Source organism: Marmota monax, unplaced genomic scaffold (assembly GCF_021218885.2).
Source record: "Marmota monax isolate L192 unplaced genomic scaffold, Marmota_monax_Labrador192_F-V1.1 WCK01_AAM20220418_F8-fsc00011, whole genome shotgun sequence".
Lineage (NCBI taxonomy): Eukaryota > Metazoa > Chordata > Mammalia > Rodentia > Sciuridae > Marmota > Marmota monax.
The window spans coordinates 17,121,176-17,146,222 of NW_026693082.1; the positions used below are offsets into that span (position 1 = coordinate 17,121,176).

At 34.1% G+C, this 25,047-nt stretch overlaps 1 long non-coding RNA gene across 18 annotated transcripts in view; it reads left to right on the top strand.

Moving 5' to 3' along the window:
• The window catches only part of LOC124099156 (uncharacterized), a 125,361-nt gene that overhangs the window by 45,483 nt on the left and 54,831 nt on the right, over nucleotides 1-25,047 (top strand). For 10 of the 18 annotated variants that reach the window (XR_009227760.1, XR_009227748.1, XR_009227763.1 and 7 more), the window contains 4 exons: nucleotides 16,134-16,325; nucleotides 17,989-18,023; nucleotides 20,628-20,691; nucleotides 21,610-22,437. This is a non-coding gene — a long non-coding RNA (uncharacterized LOC124099156). Of the gene's footprint in view, nucleotides 1-540; nucleotides 660-16,133; nucleotides 16,326-17,988; nucleotides 18,024-20,627; nucleotides 20,692-21,609; nucleotides 22,438-25,047 lie in introns of all 18 variants that reach the window. The other 8 variants (XR_009227757.1, XR_009227755.1, XR_009227756.1 and 5 more) reach the window with 3 other exon arrangements.

The window sequence follows — 25,047 nt, forward strand, 5'->3', positions numbered from 1 at the left end:
TAAGTCAAAATACTATAATTAAGATTTAAAGGAAAATACTCTTTACCTTATATTTCTGTTTGTTATATTTGAAGTCATTTAAAAATGATGTTTAGTATAATTCAAGTAACTATGCAATGTATCATAATTCTGTGTTTTTTCTTCAAGGAACATTTTACCCTTTCCATTTTAACCAGACAATAAATATACAATAAAAGCAGTTCTTAGTGAATTACTTCCAATAATAATTATCTATTTTTAAAATCCTAAAAGTATTTCAGGTTTTGAGGAATTGTAGTCAATGAGTAAAATCCTTCTGTTTTCATTCTAATTTGAAGGCAAAGTCTTTAAGACAAAACTCTCATCTTTAAGACAAATTTTGCCTTTTTTTCCTTCTGTTATTATAGTTATAAGTGTTTTTAAGCCACTGAGTAGCATTACTAATAATATTCACATGTTAGCCATACTTGGATTTACAAGATTATACTTTATCTGTAAGTTCATGTATATATTTGTTTAGAAGTTGACATTTTAAATCAAAAATTTCTTTTCCTTTTGCAGGTGGATATTACTATCCCTTCCTCATGGAAAATGTTTTATTCTAAGTGTTGTTTCTCATTGAGTATTATCAAAAAGGAAAAAAATTATTGTCCTAAATTTTTGAGATAGATTTGGCAATAGTAAGTATTTAGATATATCACATATCTGAGAGAAGAAGTAAGAGATCATCAGTATATTCCTATCTACTAAAAAGTTTTATTTTCTTACTTTTATCAAAGGATTTTTTTTTTATAACTTGTTACTAATAGCTTGAACCCTTTTAATGCAGAACTAACTCCCTCACCAGCACTAAGGTTCTCACCTTGTTTATTTTATAAAATATAATCCAGATATTTCTATTCTTTCTCTTTTTTTCCCTTTTCCTCTTTTTACTTTTTTACATTGTTCATAATCAAGCCCAGTGCCTCATACTAGGCAAACACACTACCACTCAGCTACAATCCAGCCCTCTAATATTTTTTGAGGCTGTATGCAATGAAAAATATTTTGATAAAATGAATGTTTAAATCTTTTAAGTTATGATTACTGTGTAAGATGACTACTTAGTTGCTGGTTTTTATTTTTATTGTGCTGAAATTAAATGCAACATTTATAATTTTTACTTGGGTTTATTTATTTATTATTAATACATGGAAATCATGCAGAAACTTCATGAATATTGCACTTAGGTTAGCACATTGATAACTTCAGATCCTCCCTAATTCTGTAGGACTTTGAATATTGTGTTCATATGATAGGACTTTTATATTTTGAAAAGATATAAACTTCCCAAAGAATCTTATTATTTATAGCAATCTTATACATAGCATCAGATTTTTGAGATATTCTGCTGAAAATCTGATTTCTTTTTCTTTCTGTATGCATGTATTTTATGGGGATCAACCCAGAACCTTTGGCATGCTAAACAAGTATTGAATCACTAAACTACACCTCCAGACCAAAACAAGAAAAAATTTTAAGTTATTTTTATACTAAATGTTCCTTGACCTGATTAGCTTACTACTAAATGTATGCTATGTATCTTTTGTAACTTACAAGTTTCTTTTATATACTTAGCATGGATGTTCTTAGCAATTTGGGAGGCAACTCAGTGAGACCTGTCTCAAAATAAAATACAAAATAGGGCTGGGGATGTGGCTCAGTGGTCAAGTGCTTGCCTGGCACATGTGAGGCACTGGGTTCAATCCTCAGCACCATATAGAAATAAATAAAGGTATTGTGTCCATCTACAACTAAAAACTTTTTTTATAAAAAAAAAAAAAACCAATCTCTTTAGAAAGAGATGGAAACTGTATCTCATCCCATAGTTTATTTCCAAATGATATTTGAGAATGCTTATACTTGATCAGTTTAAAATACAACATTATAGGGCTGGGGCTCAGCCGTAGAGCGTTCGCCTCGCACATGCAAGGCCTGGGTTCGATCCTCAGCACCACATATAAATAAATAAAGTTTTAAAAAATACAACATTAGAACTGAGCATGGTAGCACATGCCTATAATCCCAGTGGCAAGAAGATCTTCAGTTCAAAGCCAGCTTCAGTAACTTAGTAAGGCCCTAAGCAATTTAGCAGTACCCTGCCTCAAAATAAAGAGATTTTTAAAAGGGGGCTGGGGATGTGACTCCAATCTCTGGTACCAAAAATAAAATAAAATAAAATTCCACATTAGTATGAAACAATGAAGTTTGTCTAGATTTTGCTGTTCCATAGTGTAAATAGAGAAAGTTTAAGTGCATCATTTCTTTTTTCATTTCCCCACATTTTTTTATTTATAGTTGTACATACTGATGGAATTTGTTGTTACATATTTGTACATGCACACAATATCAAGTACATCATTTCTTAAAGAGAAATTGTAATTTTTAACTTAGTCTTCAGAGGTTTATGTCGGTTTTTATGTTTCCATGTATTTTCTGGAAGTGTCAGAATGCTAATATTGGAAAACAACAGTAAAAATAGTTAAGTAGGTTTGGAATACTGACATAGCTGTACAAATTTATTCTACTATTTGGGTGCTAAAGATGATCACAAAACAAAACAAATTTCAGCCCTTAGAAAACTTAAAATCTTGAGGATAGCTGATAGTTAATGGAATAGAAAATTTGTAGCACTTTATGTGATTTGTCAGACAGTTATAAGTTCTATGAAGAAAATAAAGCAGGGAAGATGGGAATGATGCAATAAAGGTGTTTGGAAATCTGGAGAAGTCTGTTTTAAATAATATGTAAGAAGATATCTCCCAGAGATAACATTTAAACAATATAAAATGATCTCCAGGAAAGACCATTCAAGCTGATGAAATAACAAGCAACAAAGGTCTTGAAGCTGATGAATTTTTTGTGGGTAAAGAAACAGCAAGAAAGTATTATGTGATTATGAGCCAAGGTAGGGAATAGTAGCTAATAGCATCAAAAAGTTTATAAAAGTCAGATCTTACATCTGTTCAAGATTCTAACTTAAAAGCCAGGTGTGGTGGACAATGCCTGTAATCCCAGCAGCTCAGGTGCTAAGGCAGGAGGATTGTGAGTACAAAAGCCAGCCTCAGAAACTCAGCAAGGCCCAAAGCAACACAGCAAGACCCTGTCTCTAAATAAAATACAAAAAAAAAAAGGTTGGGGATGTGGCTCAGTTGAGCACTCCTGGGTTCAATCCCTAGTACCATTTAATCTTAAAATTCAGTTTTTCATAATTCTTTCGAGACAACTTTGATAGTTGTATGTGCCTCTGCCTATTGAATTTTTGCAGATTGGACAGAACATTCTTATGAATATGATTCAAGATTGTAACCTACATCTGAGACCATTTAGAGTACAAACAAAATGTTTAAGTGCATGGTTAATAGGTATGTGTATGGTTATCAGGATTTAATGAATTGTGCTTTGATGACACTGAAATTATTTTCCATTTCATCAGTTTATCTGGAGTCAAAGCTAATGGATCCAAGGGACATTAAATTTGTCCATATTTGTCATCTACCCAAACAAATCACAGTCATCTTTGATTCATCCAGCCTTAGAATTGCTACTGCCATTAAGTACTTTATTATTTCTCACTTATTTTCTTCAACACCTTTTCAGCTGAGAAATTCTTTGCCTCTAATTATTTCAGTCTAACAATTTCATCATCGTTAGTATATACCACTAGTTTAACCTGCTAAAACACCTCTTCCTGTATTATAAAATTCAAACTTCTTAGCTTGGTATCTCATGATCTTACCTCAGTGTTTTCTAAATTAACTTTTTCTTCAAATGAACTAATTCTAATCCATTCATTTTTCTTCTGTGCCTTTTTTTTAATGCCATTATACTACGTTAGTTTTTCCCCAGCTTATTCTGGTACCTTTTTTAAATGTTAAATCTCTCATGTATGTCAAGTATTTCTTGACTTTTCACAATCTGGCATTAGCCATTCTTCTCATAGTATGCACAATTTATGTCTATAGTTTTAGTTTTGTGTTTTTTGAGACATTATAGCACTGTTGCCCCGGTAGTCCTTGAAATTGAGATCCTCCTGCCTCAGCCTCCAAGTAGCTGGGATTACCAGCATATACCATTGCATCCAGCTTTATATTTGTAACTTAACCTTTTTCTGTTCCTTATTGTACCTAAGGACTATAACACTTCTGTCATTAATTGTGCCTCGTTTATTTGTACATGTTAACCTTTTAAATGTACTAACAATATGAATAAAAATTTAAGAAACAAAATGAAGACAAGCAGATGGACTAAGACAACTTCAAAACACCTGCCTAAATATTAGGTCACAAAGTTAATATACTGATTTATTTTGACAAGTGATAAAGTTGATATAGTTTTTTCTCTTTGTGTGTTAGTTATGTGTGAGCCGGCTATAATATGTTTATGATCTTAGCTTAATAAATATGTTCTTGTAAAAAGTATTCCATGTATTTTTATAGTGTTCTTAAAAGATTGGGAAAATGTATTTAAGCGCCCAGTAATAAAAGGCTGCTAAAATAACATGCTGAATAGAATACTGTATATCTGTTTAAAATAATGTAGGTGAATATTTAATGAGCTAAAAAGTTGTTCACAGAGGATAAAGGTTATCATATAATGTGAACAGACTCACTAAAATAAAATATATGCTACATTTATCACTGGTTCCTCGGGTAAGAGATAAATTTATTGGGGTGGAAGGATATTAATGTTTGATTATAAATAAGCACATATGGTTTTTGTGATGTAGAAAGTTTTTTTGTTTTTGCTTTTTGTTTTTCCCAAAGGGAGAGAGAATTCCTTAAAAATAAAAAGTTATTTAAAGGACCTTACCACCACACAATTACTTCCTTTGGATATCTATAAAAGGGAATAATACTATGCTCAGGAACTTTAGAACTTAAAATAGAGGAACTGAACAGATAATGTTAAAATCAGATAATTTGAAATCAACTTCATCTAGGAGGCATGGTGGCATACACCAGTAACCCCAGTGACTTGGGGGAGGCTAAGGTAGGAGGATTGCAAGTTTGATGCCAGCTTCAACAACTTAGACCCTGTATCAAAATAAATACAAAAAAGGCTGAGGATGTGGCACAGTGGTTAACCACCCCTGTGTTCTCAGTCCTCAAAGAAATATCAAAAATATCCCCTTCTCCTCCAGCCCCTAAAACTTCTAAGGTAAGTATTAAAAAAATGTGTAGGTAAACACATTTTAATTCTGAAACCGTGTTAATAAACTATAGAGAATATAAATCTATTCCTGTGCCAGGGATAAGAAAAAGCGTGTACAAAAAAATTTGGAAATATGCTTCTGGTTCAAATTTTTCTGCAAATTTGAATAAAATACCACTAACTGTTCCATCATATTATAATATAAAAGTGTTTCAAATTAGAAGTAATATCTTGTTTTTGTTTTGTAACAGTACTGGGAATTGAACCCCAAGGGTGCTTTACTACTTGTTATAAGCACTTGTTATTTTATATTTTTTTTTATATTTTGAGACAAGATCTTGCCATGTTGCTGAGACTGGCCTTGAACTTACGATTCTCCTTCCTTGGCCTCCTGAGCCACTGGGATTACAGATGTGCACCACTGTGTGCAACTAAAATTATTTTTTTCTTACTATTTTAATAAATGTGAGGATATGAAAAGTACATTTTATAAGAACGCGCATATCAATCCCAAGAGTACCTTCCCATGATTTGAAAAGCGTTTTGAGACAAGGAAGGTCACTCGCTGAAAGGTTTTAAATAGGAAGAGTGGGAGAAGTTAATGAAATGTACTGCTCAGAATTTGTTGCAAGAAATCTAACGCCTGTATATTTTGAGTTTCTTTTGTACCTCCATAATCATCAGTTTTCATCAAAATGTTCTAGAATTGTGGGATTCTCATTTGGTTTTTCAAAAAACATTTCTCAGTGGTAATGACAATCAATTATGTATATTTCAACTTTAAAATGGTTGAGTCAGGCATGGTGTCACACACCTGTAATCCCAGCTACTGAAGGCCAAAACAGAAGGATCAACAACTTATACCCTGTCTAAACATTTGAAGGCTGAGGATGTACCTCACGGGTAAAGCTCCCCTGGATCCATCCCCAGTACTTTGGGAGCAGGGGAGGGAAGGTTATAAACTGTAAATTAATAAATGGTGTAGTGAATGTTTGACTTATTAATAGTGAACATGTTTTTCTCACAATATGACCCATTTAGAATGTAAGTAAAAATTGTGTCAACCCATTTTTCTCACTTAATATTTTGTAATTTAAAAACTCTTAACTTGAAAAACAACTGAGTTAATAAACTTATTCAGAAGTCTAAAAGTCTGACTATGGAAAGAGGGGTGTTTATCAAAAAACAAACCTGTAATGCAGATTTCAGTCAGATCCTCTGTTATTCTACTTCTGTATGCATTTTAGTGGGCATTGCATCCTTTAATTTAAAAGAAAAAAAATAAAGTTTAGTGGTCCATAATAGTTACAACACTGTCATCAATATCATTTTTAAAAATATTTTTATTTATATTTTTAGTTGTAAATGGACACAATACCTCTATTTTTTAAGAGAATTTTTTTAATATTTATTTCTTAGTTCTCAGTGGACACAACATCTTTATTTTATTTTTATGTGGTGCTGAGGATCAAACCCAGTGCCTCACACATGCTAGGTGAGTCCTCTATCACTGAGCTACAACTGCAGTCCCTCGATATCATTTTTGAATTGGTGGTTCTAATGTGTTTAGATGCCTCTAAAATTCAAGAAATTTGAGCTTTAAAAATGAATGACTTGTTCTTTCTAGAAAGTTCTACATAGTTCTCTTAGGAGGAATTATTAAGTAAAATTCCTACAGTGTACTCTTATTTTCAAGGATACTTAGTTTCTGTATAATCAAGTTGGAGTATTTAATTTGGAGTCTATAAGTAGATTTCAAATTTTTCAAAATTATCATGAAAGTTTCATTTATTCAGGTTAAACTTACTATTTGCTAATAAACATAGGAGTTATTCAAATATAAGTAGTGACTGAAAGTACTAAAAAGCTTTTTTCAAAAAAAATCTTGAAATTTGGTTATTTATTGCACTAGAGGGCAAAAGGGTTTTAATTTTGACGGAGGCAAATATAAACTCTATAAGTTTTCTGCCAGTTATGGAGTAGACATTATGGAAGTGTCCTTAACCTTAATATTAATGAAATAGGAAAAACAGTAAGATTGAAAGGACATCTTTTGAAATGCAAAAGAACATTGACTGGGAGAAATACTTTTCTTGAAAAATGTAGAACATTTGTCCTAAAGGATTTTACTTATTTTTATGGGTGGTTTGGTTTGGTTGGAATGCTGGGGATTCAACCCAAGACTTCAAACATGCTAAACAATCACTCTGCCAGTGAGCTACACCCCCAAATACCTAAAGCACAATTTTTTTAACTAAAAAAAATGATAAGAAAAATTGGATTTTTTCAAACAATTTTTACTGGAGATGTGCATAACTGACACTTAGGTAGTCACAAGTTCAGGATTTCTGGAAACAACATTTATTTGAGATATATGAAAATATTGTGCTAAGAACATAATTTTTAAATATTTCCAAAAGCTTTTAAAATTTAGTATTTGTCTTCAAAAAGGTTTCCTTGGGGGTGGTTGGGAATCCCATTGTAGAACTGGATCATTAAACAGTAACTTTCCTCTTCAGACTTCCAAGGAAAATAAAGGTAAAGAATTTGAGTTAGCTTAGAGGGAAGGAATCAGTTCCACCAAAATTGTTGAATCATAGTTTTGTCAGTGGGGCACACTTTATTTTAAGATGTTTAGACATTAATAAGACTGTGAAGCCACCAGGTGCGAACACCTATAATCCCAATGGCTCAGGAGGCTGAGACAGGAGGATTGTGAGTTCAAAACCAGCCTCAAAAACATTGAGGTGCTTAGGAACTCAATTGAGACCCTGTCTCTAAATTAAAATACAAAATAGGGCTGGGATGTGGCTCAGTGGTCCAGTGCCCCTGAATCCTAAATTCAATCCCAGGTACCCAAAAAAAGAAGAAGAAGCCATAGCCTCTGTTTAGGATTGCCCCTCTTGGATTTTTTTTCCCCCCGTAAAATATTCCAGAGGTTAAATTCAGTTGGAACTTTTCTCAACCTAGTAGGCACATAATAGGTGCTCAGTCGTTAAATGGAGTGTTCCTGGGAAGATCAGTCTCAAATCTGAAATTGGCCATGGGTGATGGGTCTAGTTTCCAGCAGGAAATAGTCATTCTGTCTTTGCCAGTCTTCAGACTAACACATTGTTGAGACTTAAATAATGTTATATCTCAGTTGAGCATAATTTTTATGACATTTTTAAGTGCAGGCTCCATAGTTTTATAGTTCAAGAACTTACCTTGCTACTCTTCAAAATTATGAGATTCTCGATAGAATTGTAAACACATTTAATGAACATCAGCCCTGACACATGTTAATATTATTTTGCTCCTCTGGGAAATAGGCCAGTAAATTTTTACTGTTTGAGTGTTGTTTTAGTGAAAATGACTCAAAACTTTTCAATACCTACCTGATAAGGTTGTTTTTTCAAAAATGTGTTGAAAACTACTCAAGCCTTAGGTACAACTACTAGTAATAGAAATAACTGCTAATATGTTCCTTTATCAGAAACACTACATTTGTTAACTTATTTCTCACAACTACCCAATGAGAGAGCTGTATTACTATCTGTCATAGGTAAGAAGTTTGGTCACGGGGAAATGCAGGCCAGCATCACATAACTAGTAAGTGGGGGAGCTGGGATTCAGGCTCAAGGGGTTTGTAGAGTTTGAGGTCTCCTGATTTACATTGCAGCTTCTGTCTCACAGCCAACAAGAGGAAAGGGACGCAACTGCATAAAAAGCTGTAAACTGCACAAAATGATATTGATGCCTGCCTTTAGGTAGCACTTTTAGTTTCCAAAGTGCTTTGAGTTTTAAGTCGTCTTACTTTATCCCAATCATAATAGCCCACATGTTTGCATACTTTACTGACTGCTTTGATTGCAAGAGAAATCAATGGAGGTAGTGAGATTGACTTTCCAGAACTTTTTATAAAAAAGAAAAAAAGTATTAGAGACTAGTAACACTGAAATTTTTATTCCTGGGAATTGAACCCCAGGTGTTCTACCACTGAGCTACATCTCCAGCTCTTTTTATTTTTATTTTATTTTTTATTTATGTCTCACTAAGTTGCTGAGTCTGGCCTAGAACTTGTGACCCTCCTGCCTTAGCCTAGCCAAATCACTGGGATTATGAGCGTATGCTACCTTGCCCAGCATACAACTTTTTAAAATAGGTTGTGGAAATATTAAACCAAGCACGAGTTTTAAATATTGTATGACCCATTGCCAAGGAAGTACATTTAGAAGAATATTTCAGTAGCATTAGGGATGGTCTATATATATAGGTCCATGTCCTTCATATGTATTTGTGGTTCATGGCTATACATTCAGATAAATGAATTCAGTTAGATCTTGCCATGTAATCGCATAGTCCACCTGTAAGAAACTACCTTTGTTCAACTGTCAAGAATAAGTGTATACAATCTATAGGTCATAGTTTGTTGTTTTTAATTAATACACCAAACCAATATCATCTCACTTGAACATACTGTCCCTTTTTGGAAATTCACCAAAATCTAGTAGAGAAAATAGACCTTTGAAACTAAAAGGGTACAGACAATCCATTTAAATTGTAAACTTACCTTAGATATACCTTATTTCTTAGATATACCATATTGTTTTATGTCAATTTAAAGGATCAGAAAGGATTAATCATTACTAATCTCATTCTGTCTCAGTAATTCCAAGGAATATAGCAAATTCCTATTGCATTCTGTAGAATTTTTCTTAGGTATTATTTCAGAAGAGCAATGTGTTCCCCTGTACAAACAAACAAAATAGCTCCCTTTTCTGCATTATCACACTTAGAAGGTCTACTTACTGCTTGTTACATGTTGTGATTATGTTCTACCATATTTCTCTCCTGGCCTTTATTTTTTTTTTTTTTTTTTTTTTTTTTTTTTTTTTTTTGATTCTGAAGCACTCTTAAACAAGGGTAAAGAAACCATAGGGTCACCTGGGTGCAAACTATCTTACCTTAGTTTATTTAATGACTAGTGTAGTAAATAGAGCTGTTAACCTCACATAACACTCAGCAGTATCTTAGTTCCCTTATTTAATAGAATGCTTAGATGTCACTATTAGTATGGATACTCAAAAGCAACTCATTGGTCAGGTAGCCAGAAACTTATGTTGTTTTGGTGGAATTCCACAGTGCTCATGTAAGTCAAGTTTATAGGTCACCAACAGTTTTATTGAAAGATCAGAAAAAATGAGAAATATGAAATGGTGCATGTCAAGCAATATTGTTTTATGTGTGTGAAACAAGTCTTTGTAAGGGTCATTTTTCATTGAGATAACGAATAAATTTCATGAAGCTTATTTACTTCCTAGATAACAAATTATATCTGTTGTAATTTTATATTTATTTACTTATTTATTTTTGTACTGGGGATTGAACCCGGGGGTATTTTACCACTGAGCTACATTCCCAGCCCTTTTTTTTTTTTTTTTTTTTTTTTGTAATTTTGATACAGTGTTTTGCTAAATTACTTAGGATGACCTGGAACTTGTGGTCCTCCTGCCTCAGCCTCCCAAACTGCTGGGTTTACAAGCATGCACCACTGCACCCAGGTGACCCTATGGCTTCTTTACCCTTGTTTAAGAGTGCTTCAGAATCCAAATCAAGCTTGCTTAGACTGATGAATTCACATTGACTTTTGGGTAAGAATCTAATCAGAACAGTAGATTATAGCTTCCTGTGTGTTTCTGCCTGATCAATAAACAGTTTTCACTTTCTCCCAACAGGATTATAGAGTATGAGTATGACCCCTTTTCCTAGCACTGTATTTGTGTTCTTGCTGATTTTCTAGACTTAACTCTGCCTGCCTACATACATCCATAGAATTCAGATGCTTTGACTTGCATTTTGAAACCATCTGGTTTCTTGACTCTGCTTTGGTTTAAAGACACAAATGTATTAACTGAAGCTCCAACTTTAACCCTGTTTGTATGTAAACCCTTGAGTTGATTTCACATCGTGGCCTCTGTCGCTCTTCATACTTAATTCTTGTGAAATCAGGCATGATCTAGCTAGCTATTAGTAAAATATTTGGATGGTAATTTTTTATCTTTTTTTTAAACTAAGTTCTATAGTTTTCTAAAACTAAGTGCTCACTGTTGGATAGCACTCGGTAACCTAATTTTTAGAAAATTAGAAGCCTAAGGTTTTGTTAAAATAGAAAAAGATTTTGACATCAAGACAACTCATGGCACTGTGTCTACACTTAATTTGCTTTAGATAGATAATTGCATAATAGAATTTATCCCAAGACTTGTCAAAGGAGGTAGAAGAATGGCTGATGAGATCATCTCATAATTTTGTCCTCAATCTAAACCTGCATAAATATTAGACATAGAGAGGCCTAAAGTAGTTGAGAACTCCTTTATTTAGCTAAGATTGCTTTTTATCTTGTTTCATGTCCTATCTTATAATTTTTAAATGAAATTATGCTCCTTAAATTTTCATAATTTTCCATTTGTGTATAAAATGTAATTGGTATCTACTGATTTTAAATTAACATATCCTTCCATATATAAGGAAAATGTTAAACTGAAAATATATCTGATAGCTATTATTATCTAATTCATATTGAGTGATTTAATCTAATTTAACATAGCAACTTCTAAAGGTAAGTAAGAATTTTTTAAATTTTTACCAACTATCATAGTCTTACAGCCTCTGTTTTAAAGGTGTTTAAATATACAGTATTTTTGTATTCAACTTCTCATAGTTGAAGAGATTTCTCATAGAAATAGTGAAATGAAGCCAGATGATGTTGTGTACACCTGTAATCCAAGCTTCCTGGGAGGCTGAGGCAGGAGGACCACAAATTTGAGGGCATCCTAGGCAATTCAGCAAAACCATATTTCAAAAAAGGATGTAAAATGGTTAAGTGCCCTGGATTCAATCCCTTTAAACCCTTCCCCACACATACACATACACACGAAGATGATTATAAGAATAATTATTTTTTCCAGCAACTCAGGAGGCTGAGACAGGAGGATCACCTCAGCAATAGCGAGGTGCTAAGAAACAAACTGAGACCCAGTCCTATTTAGAGACCCTGTCTCTAAATAACATACAAAATAGGGCTGCGGGTGCAGCTCACTGGTCTAATGCTCCTGAGTTCAATCCCCAGTACAAAAAAAAAAAAAGAAGAAGAAGAAGAATCGGGCTGGGGATGTAGCTCAAGCAGTAGCGCGCTTGCCTGGCATGCGTGCAGCCCGGGTTCGATCCTCAGCACCACATACAAACAAAGATGTTGTGTCCGCCGAAAACTAAAAAATAAATATTAAAATTCTCTCTCTAAAAAAAAAAAAAAAAGAAGAAGAATTTTGAAAATTCAAGCTGGGCAAGGTGGCACACATCTGTAATCCCAGCAGCTAGAGAGGCTGAGGCAGGAGGAACACAAGTTGGAGGCCAGCCTGGGCATTTTAGCAAAACCCTGTTTCAAAAAAGGCTGTAACCCAGTGGTAAAGTGCCCCTGGATTCAATCCCTGTAACCCTCCCAACACACACACACACAAGAAGATGATAAGAATAATTTTGAAAATTCAAGATGGGAATGCTGGCACATACCTGTTAATCCCAGCAGCTAGGGAGACTGAGGCAGGAGGATCATGAGTTCAAAGCCAGTCTCAGCAACTTAGCAAGACCCTGTCTCTAAATAAAATATAAAATAGGGTTGGGAATGTAGTTAAGTGCCTGGGTTCAATTTCTGGTACAAAAAAAAAAAAAAGTTCACTGTTTTGTTTTTTGCAGTACTGGGATTGAATCCAGGGGCATGTTACTACTGAGCCATATCCCCACAGCCCTTTTTATTTTTAAATTTGATACAATGTCACTAAATTGCCGAGGCTGACCTCAAACTTGGAATCCTCGTGCCTCACCTTCCTGAGTGACTGGGATTACAGGAATGTGCCAGTACCAGCAATAATCTGATTCTGTTACTTATTTCTATTAGGGGGAAAATGCTTTAATATAGAAAAGTTTTAAAGAAATAACTTGGAATTAGGATTCATTAAAGAATTGAGAATAATATGCAAAATAAGTGAAAAAAGTTCCATTAGATTGATTCTAGACATAAGTTATTTTCCGTTAGTTGTCCTCTTTTAAAGTCTTAGTTACTTTCATTGCTTCTCATTCAGTAATGTGTGTACAGCTGTTCAACTCATCTAACAAGTCACTTCGTTCAGAGGCACTTTTCTTGTCTCTTCAATGTCATTTTATTAAGATAGCGTGTATGAAAAGTCAGTGGCTTAGAAGCTATGAAAATAAAGAATATAAACAGTTCTAATGCAGTACAATAAAAGTCATTTATGAGTATTATGCTAAAGAAATATTTAGATAGCTTGATAACTCTTCCAAGGGAATGAGAATGTAAATAGAAGGTAACACTGTTCCTATCCCAAAGAAGTTAAGTATGACCATGTTCAAATACTTGAAAATTATTTCTGCTGTTGGTTAGTTGTGAGGCCCTTTGCAAGAAAATTTCTTTCTCTAATCCTATATTTTCCAGTGAGAGACTGAACTTGACTGTCATGTCCCAAGTTTTTATAATCCTAGAAGAGAATCAACCTCCTCTAGTATATCAGTTTTGCAAATAGTACACTGACATGATTTACAAAAGCAAAGGAGAGCCAGGTGCTGTGGCGCACACCTACAATCCCAGTGGCTAGGGAGGTTGAGGTAGGAGGATTGCCAGTTCAATTTAGTGAAGCCTAAGCAACTTAGCAACACCCTGTCTTAAAATAAAATGTAAAAAGGGATGGGTATGGGGCTCAGTGATTAAGTACCCCTAGGTTCAATCCCTGGCACTAAAAAAGGGGAAAGTGAAATCTTATATTTGGAAAATTCAGTATTACAATAAAATTATGGAAATTATATTTAAGTTGTCCATTAAAGAAGAAAAATCTACATTTGTTTTTCTTACCCTTTGTCATGTTGACACCTTGACTTCATGACCAGGTTTCCTTAACAAAAAGGAAAACTTCCCCCACTAGAATTTGGAGAGGCAACATAATATGAAAAAATAGTAAGAAATAAACATTTGAAAATTTTGTCAAACAAATCATATAATTGAAGAAATGTGGCTTACTGAATAATTTATTTAAGTTTAAAATCAATATTCAATTTTCTAAAACAATAAAAATTGCAATATTTTAGTATATTTTCTTAAGCAGTATGCTAAATATCAATAAACCTTATAAAGATCTTATCAAGTCTTGTGAAGTATTATGTAATATGCTATAGACATAGGAGTTTAAGAATTGTGCTAAATGTGTTTTAAGCTCGGTAGTGCCAAGGGTGTTTAACATGTTTTTCTTTCTTCCGTGATGCTAGAGATTGAACCATTGCTTCATGTATCCTACACAAGCACTGTACCACTGAGCTAAATCCCATCCCGCATTTTTTTGTTAAAATATACTTTTAAAAAAATGTAGAATGCAAGTTACTAGGCCAGGCTGGGCAACTTGGTAAGACCCTGTCTCAAAAAAAGAAATGGGGCTTGGGGTGTGGCTCAGTGGTAGAGTGCTGCTATGTTCAATATCAAATACTGGGGAAAAAAATGCAAGTGACTAATTCAGGTTAACTATTGATTCAATTTGAAGAATTCCAGCCTTTATCAAGCCAAATTTCACTTTACTCCAAAGTGAGTGAAATTATATTGTATTCATAATTTCACTGCTTATTTGGAAGATATATACTTTAAAGGATTCAAATTATAACCCTTTTCAATTATAACTTATTGGTTGTAAGCAATAAATTTCTTCTATCAGAAATGGTTTGAGTCAGGGAGGATTGGGTTATCAAGAAAAACTACTGAGCAGTGTACAATGCCAATGCCTCTAATCCCAGGAACTCTGGAAGCTAAGTAAGGAAGAACACAAATTTAAGCCAGCAAGGGTGACTTGACAAGACCCAAGACCCTGTCTCAAAAAGGGCTGGGGGTGCTGGGGTTGTAGCTCAGAGATAGAGTGCTTGCCTTGCATGTGTGAGGCACTGAGCTTCATCCTCAGTACCACAAAAAGATAAATAAATAAAATAAAGATATTTTGTCCATCTACAACTATATACATTGTGTGTGTGTGTGTGTGTGTGTGTGTGTGTATATATATATATATATATATATATTTTTTTTTTTTTTTAAAGGACTGGGGATAGGGCTCAATGATAAAGCACCCCTGGGTTCAATCTTGGTACCATTAAAAAAAAAAAAAAAACTGGTTAGGTCATGGCTGTTATTATAAGTGATAGAGTAGGTCAGTTATTCATATATAAATTTATTTAATGTGATAATTTGAGGTTTAAAATTCTGAGAATATAGTTTCATCAAAATAATTATTAAAATACTACTTTAAAATATCTTATTTGGGGGCTGGGGTTTTCGCTAGTGGTAGAGCACAGGCCTAGGTTGTGTGAGACACTGGGTTCAATCCTCAGCACCACATAAAAATAAATAAATAAATATAAAGGTATTGTGTCTATCTACAATTAAGAAACTATTTTTTTTAAATGTCTTGTTTTCTGTTTGCATTTTTCAAGTGAGATAATCTTCATTATTAAGGACATATTCTATGCCCAGTACTTCACTATAGAACATAAAGATGGTGCCTACTGGCAAATAACTTTTCGCCTAGGTGAGAATGTTGTACTAACATATAAGCAACAACTAGAGAACAATAAAATGTAAACTATCTTGCAATTTAGAAGTATAGTAGAAACTCAAAAGAAATGTGGACTTAGACTGAGAGAAGACTTCTTAGAGAAGGTAAAGGATGAGTTGGGCTTAAAAAGTGGATGGGATTGATTAGGTGAATTGAAGGAATGATAGACTTTCAAGTACATAAAATAACATGAGCCAAGGAGTGATCAGGTAGGAAGAAGTAAAGTACATACAATAGACTGAAGGAATAGAGTAGGCTTTCGGGACAGGTAGGGAAATTAATATAACCATGTTTGAGATTATTTTCCTTCCTTTTCATAAGGTGATCTCATTTCTAATCAAAGAAAACAAGTATTCAGATTGCCTGCAGCCCCTCAAGAGCCAAGATATGATGCTTTGAAGAAGAAGAAGAAGAAGAAAAAAAGCCTGTAAGAAATAATTGAAAGGAAACAGGCTTAAAAAATACAAGTTTACCCTAAACGATTTAGGAAGTCTGTGGCTCTTACCAAATCAGGTAAGAAATATTGAGGGGAAATGGTTGCATAGCCAAAATTCTATCCAGGATCTTTTTTGATAAATTACCACTATAGGAATGTCTGTGATCTAATTACAATAGTTGTTAAGCCAAAGAGAAATGAGCCTTTTCCAAACCTCTCTCTGATTTTCATCCAAGCCTTAGCTCAAGTTATTTTCTCCTAAAAGGTCCTTTCCTTCATCTTCAGTTGGCTAAATCTTCTTATGCCATCTACCTCCTACATTAAATTTTCCCAATTCTCTTTTCTTCTTTAGCCAAAATGCTATTTCTCCCTTTTGCGCTTCTGTACTTAGAACAATTAATACATACTGCCTTATGAAAATGACTGTCGTATTCTTACTATAATACTCTAGAAACTTTGCATAGTGTCTTGAACATAGTGGGTGCTTGATAAATAAACATTGATTGCTAAAAATCAGCAGTAATGCCATTTATAGTAAAATAGTATTTTCTAGAAAGGCTGAATACCAGCTAGCTAGATACAAAAATACCTAGATTCTTTTTTGGTACTGTAGGAGTTCTCCAACTTTTACTACATCACTTAACCAGGGTTACTCATGTTCTGTCCTGCCTACTAATATTCATGCTTCAAGTCATAAATACCTTAAAGTGTCTTTTTCCTTTTGTTTTTGTTTTGTTTTTTGTTTTTGAACCAAAGCCAGAAACTAGACTGGGAGTATTGCTCAGTGATAGAGTGCTTGCCCAGCACATCCTAGGCTCTGATTTTAAGCCTCAGCACCTCAAAACAATAACCAAAGCCTGAAACCTATGGGCAAGGGAATGAATAATCAGGAGTATGGTATTTGGATATCCCACTTGAGGACCTTGAATAATCTAATTGATCATTTCTAAGCTTTCCATAAAATATGAAATACTGTGAATTATTACCTATTGGCCTTTATTTGTATGTCCTTGAGAAGATAGGAAGTGTTAGTAGATGAAGTCTTTAAGTTAAAAAAGATACATTTTAAGGCTGGAGCAGAAAGATTGCAAGTTTGAGGTCAACCTAGGCAAATACCTAGACAAATCAGTGAAGACTGTCTCAAATTTTTAAAAAGGGGGAGGGGATTGGAGATGTAGCTAAAAAGTTTTAATCCCCACCCACCCACTCCCCCCAAAAACTTTAATGAATATCTGAAGTCTCAGCTGAGGCAGGAGTTCAAGTTCACCACACACACACACACACACACACACACACACATATATATATATATATGAAAATTGTGGATCAAATATGTAGAATTTATTTGATAGAACATTTAAGTTATATTTGTATTGGAATATGGATTTATTTTTATGTACCTTTAGAGTTTTTAACATATGTTTTATATGTGTGTATGTTTATATAAGATATATATATACACATCACATATTTTGTGGAGCTAGGTTCAATCCCCTTGACTGAATCAAACCCAAGACCTCAGGAACACTAGGCAAGTGTTCTGTCACTGAGTTACACCCTCATCCTTTATTATATTTTTTGAAAAGCCTATTGTTGGTTTTGGTTTGGCTTTATGGGTAGGTGACATGTTTGTTATATTTGCTATTTAGCCAAAAGTCAGGAATTCAACCAACAAATAACAGTTTCTGTGATAAAGCAGTTTCTCTTCTATCTTGATTTGCTTTATGAACTGTTTTCCAGGTGTGAATTTTGATACCACAACTGCCCAAAAAAAGGTGAGAACTGACTTAAACCACTGTTGCTTAGGCCATGTGGCAAAGGGACTGAGATTGGATGCAGAAAACAGAAGTATATGTAGAGCAGAGGGTCTTACAACACTCACTTTAGTAGAGGGCAATAACTGCCACATGAAATGATCCCCTCAGCACAAAACTGTAAGTAACTTTGGGGACTTACATGGAATTTATACAGTTGTTTCTGCTGTTGATAAAAAATGTCATTTTGTTATTTGTGGCCTGCATGCTTAAAAAACAAGTTGCATTGAATTGTCAAGTTGTGAATTTTCCTGATTTGAAGGTTAGTATTCAAGCCAAAATTCCCCAAAAAGTAATCTGGGATCTGGGCCATAGGAAATGAGGCAAAGGTTACATGAATTTGGATAACTAGGTTAGAACTAAGTCATTGGGCCTTTGCCTTGAAGACTAATTAGAGGACTTTAGTCTTGAAATAATAAGAAATAGGGAGCCATCAGAGCCTCTGACTACAAAATAATGGAAATTGACTTTTTGGAAATTAAATGTGGCAAAACTATATGTAGAAACTTCTAAGAATAAAGTCTGGGGCCAAAGAAACTGGGCATGTGACTATTATAGTAACATAGAAGTAAAGAAAACCTGACTGGAATAGTGGCAATATGAATGGAGATAAAAGAATAAATTACATATTTTAAAAGAAATAACTGTAGAACATCATAATGGTTTGGATAAAAGAAAGATATAACAATTATATACTTTCTGTACTGGAAGAAAATTGTAGTCTCAATAAAAGAAAAAGGACAGTTGAGATGCCAGCTTCATCCAATTTTCGTGTTACATTTAAACTGGTATGTAGGCATTCAGTTTGAAATGCCTTGATTAAACGTTCCTGGATATACAGAACTGAATTCTAACGTAAAATTCAGGAGAAGTAAATTTGGAAGTTATTGACTAACTGAAGCTCTTTATTAAAGACAATGAATCCTTATGAAAAACTACATACACACACATATATATACACATACATTTGTATAAAGAAACGATTTTATTAGGTATGTAATCTTAAATAAATATTCCTAAAATTGAATTGAAATTCTTTTTTCCTTAGAATATCATATCTCAAGCTTGTGCTTGTACAAAAATTCCTACACTTGTATCAGTGTCGATGACTAAAATGTGTTAATACTCTTGAACTTTACCTTTTCCTTTAATAAAACAAAGATCTTTCAAAGTATTAAACTAAAGGAGAAATTGAGAACGTAAGGTTCAAATAATTCAGTCAGTTAAAACTTTATAAAATTGACATGGCTTTAATTTCTCAAATGGAAAGGCAAGTAATTGAATTTGGGGAAGTGTGTTGGTCTCTAGTTTCAAGAAACAGTGTAGCACAAAGATCTGGCAATCTAGCTGAGAAGCTGTAATAATAAACAGAAATTTGAAAACCAGGAAGACAAGTTTTCCAAGAGTGCAACTGTGACATTTCAAAAAAGTTTTAACAAGAAACTTCAGGAGATGGCCAAAAAAAGGTTTAGATAATTGGCATTCCTTCTTTGAATACTTGTGTTTGAGCTCTGGGTACGGTGGTAAACATTTATAATCCTAGCAAATTGGGAGGCTGAGGCAGGAGGATCATAAGTTCTAGGCCAGACTCAGCAACTTAGCAACTTAGCAAGATCCTCTCTCATAATAAAACAGCTGAGAATGTAGTTTAGTGGTAGAGCACTTACCTAGCATGTACAAGGCACTGCCTGGGTTTAACTCCAGTACTAGTACAAAAAAAAAAAAAACTATTTTTGATGGAGAAGCACACTTGAAAATTCTTTCTAAGGTCTGAAACTTTGTCTCACCATAAATCAAGCTTGCTTCTGAAGAAAACTAATAGCCAAAGGAAAAAAAAAAGTTATGTGTGTGGGTGGGGAGAGAGGGGGGCGGTTGGCATTGCTTAAATTGCAAGAGCTTAAAAAATGACCAAGAACTGGGATGTAGATTAATGGTATAGCGCTTGCCTTGCATGTGCAAACCCCTGGGTTTGATTCCTAGCTCAACCAACAAAAAACACAAAGACCAAAAAAAAAAAAAAAAAAAAATTAAAGTAATTGAAAGCAAATTGGCTTTCTAGGAGTGAAAACTTTTGTTTTATAGAATTCCTATTTATAAAGTCAAAATATCTTGCTTTGTTTACCCAGATATTGTTTGTTATAAAAAACAGCCTCCCATCATTACTCTACATCTTTAGTTGATTTTATTGTATGTAAGAAAACAAAAAGAGTTAATCTGCACTTCCAAACCCAGAAACCTTATTCAAAACTCAGAAATCTTATTCAAAACCCAGAAACCTTGGGAGGCTGAGTCAGGAGGATCACAAGTTCAAGGCCGGTTTGGGCACTTAGCAAGACCTTGTTTCCAAATAAAATAAAAAGGGGTGGGGATGTAACTCAGTGGCAGAGTATTTTTCCCTAGCATACCCAAAGCCCTGGGTTCATTCCCCAGCTCACTGGGAATGTGTCTTATGAATATAGCAAGATCTTTAGGCCATTTTACCTTAATCCTTGAATCCAAGTTCAGTGAGCCTACCACCTCCAGTTGGGTTATTCAAAACCCAGAAACCTTTCTTTCTGTGTTTAGGTCCTAGTTACATGTGACTTACGTGCCTGGTCTGCTGCCTTTTACCTGACTCCTAAATCATGAGGTAAGTAAAGATTTAATACCAATTATAGTTATGTGACCTTCGTTCTGATCTTGTATTCTGTTAATGTTTTTAATTGCTAAGCACTCTTCTGGCATTACTTTTTTATCAATAAATTATGTATATTACAATTTTGGCCAGGTTATTTTACTCTGCTTAAATGTATAATTTTGTGTTACTGTCCATGAGTTAGTAGTCCTAGATAGATCTATATTTTCAACTCATTGAATGTAGAATTACCCAAGTAAACTTCAAATAGAAAATACCATGAGGGTTTTTTTCTGTAGTCTGTTATTTGAGTCAGCTCTTTCAGAATGAATTTTATAACATATCCTCATCCATCTTTGAATCAACTATAATTCTTGTTTTTCCAAGTGTCTATTCACTGACACTAAAGCTTTCTAAATATTCTAGTTGAGTTCATTTGAACCTATTAGATACCAAGCTGTGGGGAAATATAAAGACCATTACAGAGAACAGTCCCAGTCCTTATCTTAAAAGAACTTAGGGAACCTCAGACATTGTGACTAGACTTCCTTGGGATTTGTTGTTGTTGTTGTTGTTTTATACAAAAAAGATAAGACAAGCTTCTCCATTTAGCTCCCTATTTGGCAACTCAAAGAAATTCAAGTTCTTTCTAGAAGTGTTGTGAAATTATGAAAAGTAACAGGAACTAGGAACAGTTGCTATTTGATATGTTTACCCAGATGATAGGGTAGAATCATTTGTTTTAATGATTTCTGGATTTAAAGTGTTGGTATGAAATCTGAACATGCATAAGACTGTCCACCTAAAATCCCTGAGAACAAATCTTAGGCACATCGTAGTTTTGGGAGCTAAGTCCTGTTTATTTTTCCATGTTTAGTTCCTTTTATATTCTGTGATATGCATACTACATATTGCCCTTTTTTTTTTTTTTAGTTGGACACAATACCTTTATTTCACTTATTTATTTTTATGTGGTGCTGAGAATCGAACCCAGGGTCTCATGCGTGCAAGGTGAGTGCTCTACCACCGAGCCACAACCCCAGCCCCCATATTTCCCATTTTTGTCCATGTAAGGTTTAGCTTTTTGGGGGGTGGTGGGTAACTCTACATTGAACCTCCAAGGGTGCTTAACCACTGTGCCACATCCCCAGCCCTTTTTATATTTTATTTAGAGACACAGTCTTGCTAAGTTGCTTAGGGCCTCACTAAGTTGAGGCTAGCTTTGAATTTGTGATCCTCCTTTTAGTCTCCCGAGCCACTGGAATTACAGGCATGCACCACTGTGCCTGGGTAGATTTTAGCTCTTCATCCATTGAAAGATTTTTGCATTTGATCAATTTCATAGTTTAGATAAATATACTAAGGCATTTTAAATGATGAAGTTTTTGATGAAATTTTTTATAACTTTTCATCTTTAGTAGGCCTAATAGAAGGCCTAAAATTTGTTGAAGTATAATTCTGTGGAAAAGCTGGTGGGCAATTGTGTTTTTACTTGGTTGTTGCTATTCCAGAAATCCAAGTATTTTTAGTACTATATTTTCATCTCTTTATATCTTGACGTTTTGTTTAAAAACAGTAAATTCAGTGCCATATTGATCTCTTCAGTGTTAGGAAGGTAATAAAATTTTCTAAATTTCTTTTTGAAAATTTCCTCCTAGTAGATTTTACATTATGAAACTTGATGCTACAATCAATTTCCTCAGCAAACAGGAGGTTTAGAATGCTCTTAGCAAATCTGTTGTTACTCCACCACAGTCTCTGGTAATGTATATCTCTGTTATTTATGATAGAAAATCAGTACAAAAGCTTATAAAGCAAAGTTGAAGTTTGTTAGACGTAAATGGTAGACAAAAATAATTGGAAACAGATATGATTCCCTAAACCACATATTTCTCAAGTTGCTTTCTTTCAACCAGTCTCCTAATTTCACAGCTGCCCAAATTATTTCTGCCTTTGCCGTAACCTAATCATGACTTACAAATTAAACTCAAGAGTAAAATTCAGCAATAGGTCTTCTTTTCAGAAAAATCTTTATAGGAAGAACATCCAATCACAAATTATTGAGGCTCAAAAATCATAAGGTAGCCAGCTGTGGCAGCACACGCCTGTAATCTCAGTGGCTCAGGAGGTTGAGGCAGGAGGATCTTAGTTCAAAACCAGCCTCAACAATTTAGCAAGATTCTCAGCAACTTAGACCCTGACTCAAAATAAAACATAAAAAAGGCTGGGGATGTGGCTTAGTGGTTAAGCACTCCTGGTTTTAATCCCCAGTATAAAAAAAAAAAAAAGAATCATAAACCAAAGTCTTTAGTGCCTTGTCAGAAATGAAACTGCAGGTGATGGAAGGAAGCTGACACAAATATAACAAGTGGAAGAACAGAGGAAGCCCAACTATCAAGGATACCATTATGACTAATAAAACTAGGGATCCAAGATGGTTTACACCTGTAATCCTAACTACTTGGGAGACTAAGGGAGGAAAACTGCAAGTTTGAGGTCAGCCTGTCTTAAAGTGAAATTTAAACAAGGAAAGGGCTCAGTAGTAAAGCACTTGCCTAGTATGTGCAAACCCTGGGTTTGATCCTCAGCAACACCAAAAAAAAAAGACTGACAAATCTTTACATGTCATTGTGATGATATACACTTGTGTGTTCAAAGTGGAATGATAGGTTTTTATGATGCTAGAACAAGGTTTTTAGTGTGGATGGCCAAGACAAGCTTTTGCCATTATTTTCTTATAACTTAAAATAGATTAAGGGGCTGGGGTTGTGGCTCAGTGGAAGAGTGCTCTCCTAGCATGCACGAGGCACTGGGTTCAATCCTCGGCACCAAATAGTGTAGAAATAAAGATATTGTATCCATCTAAAAATAAAAAATAAATATTTAAAAAATTTTAAAAAATAGATTAAGAGCTAATCGGTACCTATATAAAAATGTCAGTCTCCCCCCTCCCCCAAACAGGCAAAGAGTTTAATTAGCCTGTGGTGCGTCTAACCTATCCCTATTTTCTCCAGACTACATTTGCCTGCCTCCTTTCCTAAAACAACACTCATTTTGGGTGTGGGAGGCATGTCTAGACATTCCAGTTATAGTGTCCCATTTTAGTTTGGAGTGAATGTAAAGGCTTACTGAGATATTAACAGGTGGGTCTCTAGGTAAAATAATCTCTGAAGTATTTACTAAAATAAGAAGCTCTTCCTGGGGCTGGGGTTGTGGCTCAGGTTCGATCCTCAGCACCACATAAAAAATTTATAAAACAAAGATATATATATAAATATAAAAAGAAGCTCTTCCTACTCAAAAAATAAATTTTCTCTAATAAATAATAATTTTTAATTGTGGTAATCTCTCCCAAAAATCTCTGCACTATGAACTCATAACCTTGGAGAACTATTTCAGAGACTTAAGTTATTTTAATTTAAACCCATTGTCAATATTATAATTGTATTTATGGTAAGTTCTAGAGGTGCAAGGACTTTTTTGTTCTGTGTAGTAAAAATCTCAAGAATAGTATTTGGCACATAGTAGACGTCAACAAACATTTATTGTATGAACGTTATGTATGATTCCATAGGTAATATATTTCTATTAGCTCATTAAAAACATTTATTTCTAATCTCAAAATTGTTTCCTGCAAATGCAAATGACTAACAACATTAAAAGCTGCTTAAACATTTCCTGTTTTATTCCTTGCCAAACTATAGTTAGAATATTGTTTGTTTCGGAATTTTTTTTAACTACTTATCAATTAATGGTTTTATCAGCAAAGTACTATACAGAATTAAACAGTGTTAATGTATAACTATGCCAATTACACCCAACTAGTTAAATCACATGCATGGCAAAAATATATATAGCGAAACAGAAATACTGTGCCTACCGTATAATGCTAATATGGGAACTATACCAAACATATCACCCCCAAAACAACTAGGTTGACTTTTCTGCAGAAAACAAAAGGTAAGGGCTGAAAAAAAGAAAGACCAAAAAAAAAAGAATAAAAACTTATTCTAAGGGAATTTCTTCTTATATAGACCATTATTTTCAGTTGTTTTCCCTAAAATTACTATTATTAAAAGTATGCTTTTTCACGATACATAACCCTTTTTTTTCTTGGTTGGTACTGCAGATTGAACCCGGGGTGCCCATCCCCACACCAGCTATATCCCTCAGCCCTTTTTATTTTTCCTTTTGAGACAAGTCTCTATAAGTTGCCCATGTTGGCCTTAACCTTGCAATCTTCCTGCTTCTCAGCCTCCTGAGTCACTGGGATTATAAGCATATACCACCACCACATCTGACTTCTATTTAATCTTTTGAGGTACTCTTAAGAGTTCTTAAAATTTTTCCCTACAACCCAGAACTCAGAAA